Source organism: Heterodontus francisci, chromosome 6 (assembly GCF_036365525.1).
Source record: "Heterodontus francisci isolate sHetFra1 chromosome 6, sHetFra1.hap1, whole genome shotgun sequence".
NCBI lineage: Eukaryota > Metazoa > Chordata > Chondrichthyes > Heterodontiformes > Heterodontidae > Heterodontus > Heterodontus francisci.
Genome location: NC_090376.1, coordinates 121,555,686 through 121,561,685, shown reverse-complemented (window position 1 = coordinate 121,561,685; position 6,000 = coordinate 121,555,686).

The following is a 6,000-nucleotide window of genomic DNA, read 5'->3' as shown; positions in this document are numbered from 1 at the left end:
CCTCTCATCTGCTTACAAAAAGACCTGGAGATTCATGTACTTACAATCTGCCAGATTCCTCTAACTCTGCAACTTCTCAGGGAGAAATCTTGGCCATTCAAATTAAAACTTGGCTCTTAAGCACGACTTATCTGTTTCCCAGAACAACGCGATGCCAATTTTTTTTCTTTCTTTCTCTCTCTCCCTCTCTCTCTCCACCTATTCAAGAAATATAAGCAGTGCGGCCAGGTAGGGTGCTTGGAAGATTTTGGCACAGTGCCTAGACTATGAATGTGTGTCCATTAGCAAGAAGTATTTCCTCCGTGAAAAGCTCACACTTGAATCAGCAAGAAGAATAGAGCCGAAGAGCATGTTTGAGACTACAACAACAACAACAAATCTCCCAAATCCTACTGTAAAACAAGCGCGGGGTCTGAGACTAATCCGAAGTTAAACTGAAAGTTTGGCAAAAGTTTCCGTAGTTAATGATATTGTGGATCCTTTTCAAGTGACAAAGGAGTAATTGAATACTTCGCTGTTTCCTCAAAAGGAGTTTCAGAAACCTCTTGTTAAAAATGATCTGATATGGATGGTTTAGAGTCTGAATAAGGAAGCGGCTTCCTCGAACTGTGGTGTGGTATATTTACGTCTTTATTGATGACTAGTTTAAGGAGCTTCAGACCTATCTGTCACTTTCCATTAGTATTGTTTTACGAGCTTTTGCTTTCGTGCAAACATCAAGAGACTGGACCCTAGAATCCAGCCACGTCCCTGCGTGTAACGAGGCTAGCCTGAATCTGTAGAAAAGGATGCATCTGTAGAAAGGAATCACCTTTTCTCCAGATCCTTATTACTTACTTCAGCACAACTTAACTTCACTCTCTTCTCAATTCCCGTTTAATCATCTGTTTTTTTTTAAACCACTCATAACGTTTGACAGACACTCTCCCGAACACATCCCACATGTTACTAAATATGTTAAGATAGAAGCGAAGGAATCATTCAAGGTGCTGACAGTGTCCTCCGCCATCTTTCCAAGGGACTGCAATCCCTTGAACTATGAGCACAGCGGCTGTGCAGCACCGGTGCCTGTGTTAGTTGGGACGAAATGCAGAATGATTTAGCATCCTTGTTAAACCCAGCCCAGTTACAGCACCACGTGGACCTTTCACCTTCAATAAGCAGACCTTGTATTCTAGGGTTGAGCATTGCTTATTTTCCATGTGCCTTCCCTTCACTGGTCTCACAGCTAATATTTTAGAAAGAGTGCTAAAAGATTATTGGACTTTGCCACAAAAAGAAAATCCTTTTCCCAACTCGCTCCGGCAAAATATTTATTTCAATCAAATTCACCATCCTTTCAACCCTGAGTGGGAAATATTTGCGAACGGAAATTAACCCAAATGCAAACTCCTAGCGACAATGAAAGTGAAACATTTGAGTTAATTTCCTGAGTTGAGAGTCTGATTTCGTTTTCCATCACCGAGGCCTGGGAGTTCAGAAAGGCGGGCTCAGTCTCTGACTGGGGATTATTTCCTTTACAAGACTGTTAAAGACGGGGTCAGATTTTTACCTATAAATCATCCAAAATAGAGGCCGTTACTGAAGCATCCTTCCCTCTTAATATTAAAGCGAATAAGAAGATATTATGTGACCAGTTTTTCTGTAATTTCTCCGAGCAGTGGCAGATATATTTTTCTTTAGTCACTGCTATTGTTGTAGTCGACTATTATTTGTGTGCAAAGCAATTAACAGGAAGTTGCCAGGACACAGCTCTCTGTGACCAGCGCAAGCACGATTGCTTTTAGTTTTTTGAGGAATCTTTATTCTTGGTAACTTTTAAACATAGTTTGTCGCTTGTAAAAGCCTTTAATGTGCAATATGATTGAAGGCAATGGTACAGTAAAATAATTGGATCGATTTGCCCGAACTCCACCTATTTATCAGACTTTGGACAGGATTGATTAATGAGATCTCTGATCTTCTGGTAAATATGTAACGTTAAGTCTTTGGTAGGAAGTTTAAACAATGCTTTACTCACATGGATTCTCAGAGTGAACTAAAAGTTACTATCACAGAGCATGTGTGTCTTCATGCTCGTCACTCTATATATGCCATAAACGCACAAGCTTTCCAGTTCCAGTTCCAGTTAGATGCACCAATTACACATTTTGTTTAAATAAGGCTGTATCGATCTTTCGACATGTAAATCAGTTATTTTAGGGGGAGATTCCTGGGTTTGCTGAATCACTTACAGGGCATGGTTACGAGCTTGTTGTCTTTCTATCTCCAGTACAACAGGAAGTGTACTTTGAGTGAACTAAATATGTGTGCAAAAAGCTGGTTGGACTAACGATGTCGTTTGACAAGTCTGGTGAGTAAATAGACAAAGCTGGGATCGAGCTGAATCGTAAGCAGCCTTAATTAACACCAGCTTAAATAGTCGGACAGGGCAGTGCAGAAAAAAGTCAAAGAAAGACTTTCAGGCTGAGTGCCCCTTGACAAGCTCTTTTTTTCCTCGTGTCATTCAATATTTAATGCACTCTGCTTGTAATGGTGCTACTGGTGCTCGGTTCTCAGCAAGTACATTACTTTTCACGATGGTCAGACTAAAAGACAGCCCCTCTTCGGAGAGAATGCAAAAAGTGCTAAATATAATAATATTTAAATTATAGTCAGAGACAATCTATTTTCAGAAACTATTAAACATTAGCTGTTTTTTTTAAAATCAACAAAAATAATTCTGTACTAAATGTATTTAGGGGGTCCCTTTTAATATTTCCGTTTTTTAAAAAGCTCAGATGTGGGTCTAGCTAATTATTACAAACCAAAAATACATTCCAATTAAAGTGAAACAAGCGAGAAAAGATGGGAACATTTGAGAATGGACTGCACATAAAGTCTGTTTTTAGAATACAATTACTCTTGTTAACGTGGTGAAATTATTCGCATCTGATTATTTTCTAGTAATATGGAATCTCAGATGGAATACAAATATTTCAAAATAAATAATTACTTGCACGAGAAGATAAAACGATTTTGCAACTTTCCAAGTACACTTTACTCTTTTTGCTGCTTGACTCCGAAATCGATTGTTTATCTTGTGCATCTGTTATGAATAAATTTGGATAAAACAGGATGTGGTTTGCAGAAAGAGGGGAGAAAAAGCGTCAGCCAGCTATGGTGCTCTTGTTTTTTAATCTTGTGGCGAGGCGGAGTGTGAATGGGGGAATATGTGGCCAGATATCTGTCATAATGCTGTCTAAAGCGGTGGTTTAAGAACATACATGAAGTGGAGCTGAAATCGAGATTGTAGCTACTCCTCTGCAACATACACACACATAAAACCCTTGCGATCTGTTCATCTTCGGCTATTCCATTCCCCCCACCTCACCCCACACCCACCACCTCCCCTCACATTCAACAGAGTGGCGTCTGAGAGTCTGACTTGCAAAGTTACTGATTTCCAGTCTGTATGTTAAGGCAGTTCATGTAAGTAATTCCAGTGGGCTTTCTAGTAAAGGAGAACAAATCGCTGACAAAAGGGAACGCTTTTCAATTCAGCTGTGTCGTTAGGACGACGGCAAAGTATTCCTCAGATAATAAGTTCCACTTCAAAGGATTTTCCATTCAACGGTGACTGCCTCGCTCTTTTATTAAGTCCCCGGGTTTTTCACTCGGAGGAATCATCTGTTTGGTTATTTTTCATCGTGTTTATTTTTCACCATTCACAGAGTACTTGTATTAGATAAACAAAGGGCGATAACATATTGCACACAATGGTTGGTAAGCCCCCCAAAAAAGAGAAAAAAAGATCCGAGTAAACACTTCAAGACCCATCCATAAAAATAAACTCAGTGATATTTGGAAAGGAGGGGGGAGGGGAAAAGGAGGGGTAAGGTACGGTACAGAGGAAAGAGTCGCCCAGTGGGGGGAAAAAAACAAAATATGAAAGATTCTGATGCAGTGAAAATTGACTGAACTAACATAGCATGAAACTAAAGGTCAATGCAACTGTATCTTAATAGACTGTCGCGAATCGAGGTAGACTGCTTTGAATGCAGCCTGTTTTGGGCTTGCTCATTGCCATAGCAATCTTAACACGCCATGTTGATATACCGTAAAAGCAGTAGTTTGAATTTCAAAGCATTTTGCCTTTGAACCTTCCCTTGCCTGATTAGACTCTTGCGCTTTTTTTTTTGCTTTTTTTTTTGTTGTTGTCTTGGGTTGCGCTTCTTCGCCACTCTTGTTATGCTTAGCTGCTCCAAATTGGTCAGCGACAAACTAAAGATATGGGTTATTCCTTGGGGAGAAACTTGCGCCTTGTCTCTTTAAACGTGATCCCACTTTTTTATCAAACCACTTGAACTGCTCTGCATCTGATTCCTTCCACGTGTAAACTGCAAAGGGACAACATGATCCTCACCAAACCAAGCGCACTTGCACACACTATAGATTGAAGAGACAGTAATCCCTTTTGTTTAGACTGCATATATGCTGTTTTCAACATTATTTCTGATCCAATCTGCCAGCACCCTGGGAAAAAAAATCTCGTTCGCCTGCATCGAAATTGAAAAGGTTGAGCGAAATCATTTGCTTATCCGCCGATTATTTATAAGAAATCCATGTAATTTTGACAAAGGGCATTGATCAATGTTTTAACATGTTTATTCAGCAATGTATCAGCAGAATGTACATGTTTACATCAAAAATAATGTGTGTGTGGAATGGACACGGGTCCCCTTTTGACTCGTGTTTCTGTTTACTTGCCTGAGAGTTAGAGACGCGGTACTTGAACAAATGACAAGACTCACTGATGAGGCAGCACATATTCCCTACAAAAATGTGTTTTTCCTGCAGTGCAAGGTGTATGTTGTTACCGTGCGGCGGTTTAGGGGGGTGGGGGGGAGGATGGACATTATCTCCGCTTAAATCATGTGCTGCTTAGACCTAATAAGTGAGCTTTATTGTAAATATATTCAAATGTGGAGATCGGGTTTGCCAATTGCCATAGAAATCCTAACACAGCATGAAGAGTGTCCAAGCGCCAAGTCTTCCGCTCTGGAGTAGATTGCTTTGAAGTGGCGCAGGACTGCTACTGGTCACATTTTAACTCTATAGGAAGGGATAGTGAATACTAGGAGAGCGAGATTGTGCGTTTTAATGCAGCAAGTACGGAGGGAAAGCGTGTTTTTTTACATTCTTTACAACGATCTGCTTATTGTTGGATATCTTTTATCTTTTATATCTGCCATGAATGATTCATGTCTGGATGCCTTTGTACAACCCTTCCTTTCACCAGAAACTTCATTAGAGAGCTATAAGTTTCCCCATTGATTGGCGCCTTCATTTACATGAGTCTTCTTCTGCCTCATATGCTTTTAATTGTGAATCTCACAGAAACAACCTATTTCATTTAGGAGACATATCACTCATTCTTCGAATTGCTTTCTTGCTTCCCGGGTCTGTTCTTTTACCCACATTTCCATCTGCTGTTTGACACTTTGGCCAAAAGGAATGTGGTTCCTGTTGCTTCGTTCTATCAGCAATGTATCAGCAGAATGTACATTAAACTGGAAAACCCACCCCCAGGCTTGCCTGCTCTATGTCTTGAGTTCGCAGAGATTATATCTCAGCCTTTTGCACGGTGTAAGATACCTGCCCTAACAAGGCGATACTGAGTGAAGTTGCATGTTAAAACCACTTTATCTGATGGGTCGAGTTGTTTTAAAAACTCATTTATAAAGCGAAAACGCCGCCAACATCACATTTAAAGTCGACCGCCGATAATAACACAATTATCCATATTGATTCTCGGACCAAATTTGGCAGTTATGAGACAGGCATGGAATTTTGGAAAAGTCGACAATTAAATCTGGGATTTCGGGGAATAGACGAACAGAAATTGACTTTCTCCTTTTTTTTTTGGCTTGAACTGTTTCTGGATTGTTTTTATACTGGAGATTCGTGTACTGTTTGTGTGTAATCCATCAAGTGCAATGTTACAACATCACTGCCAAT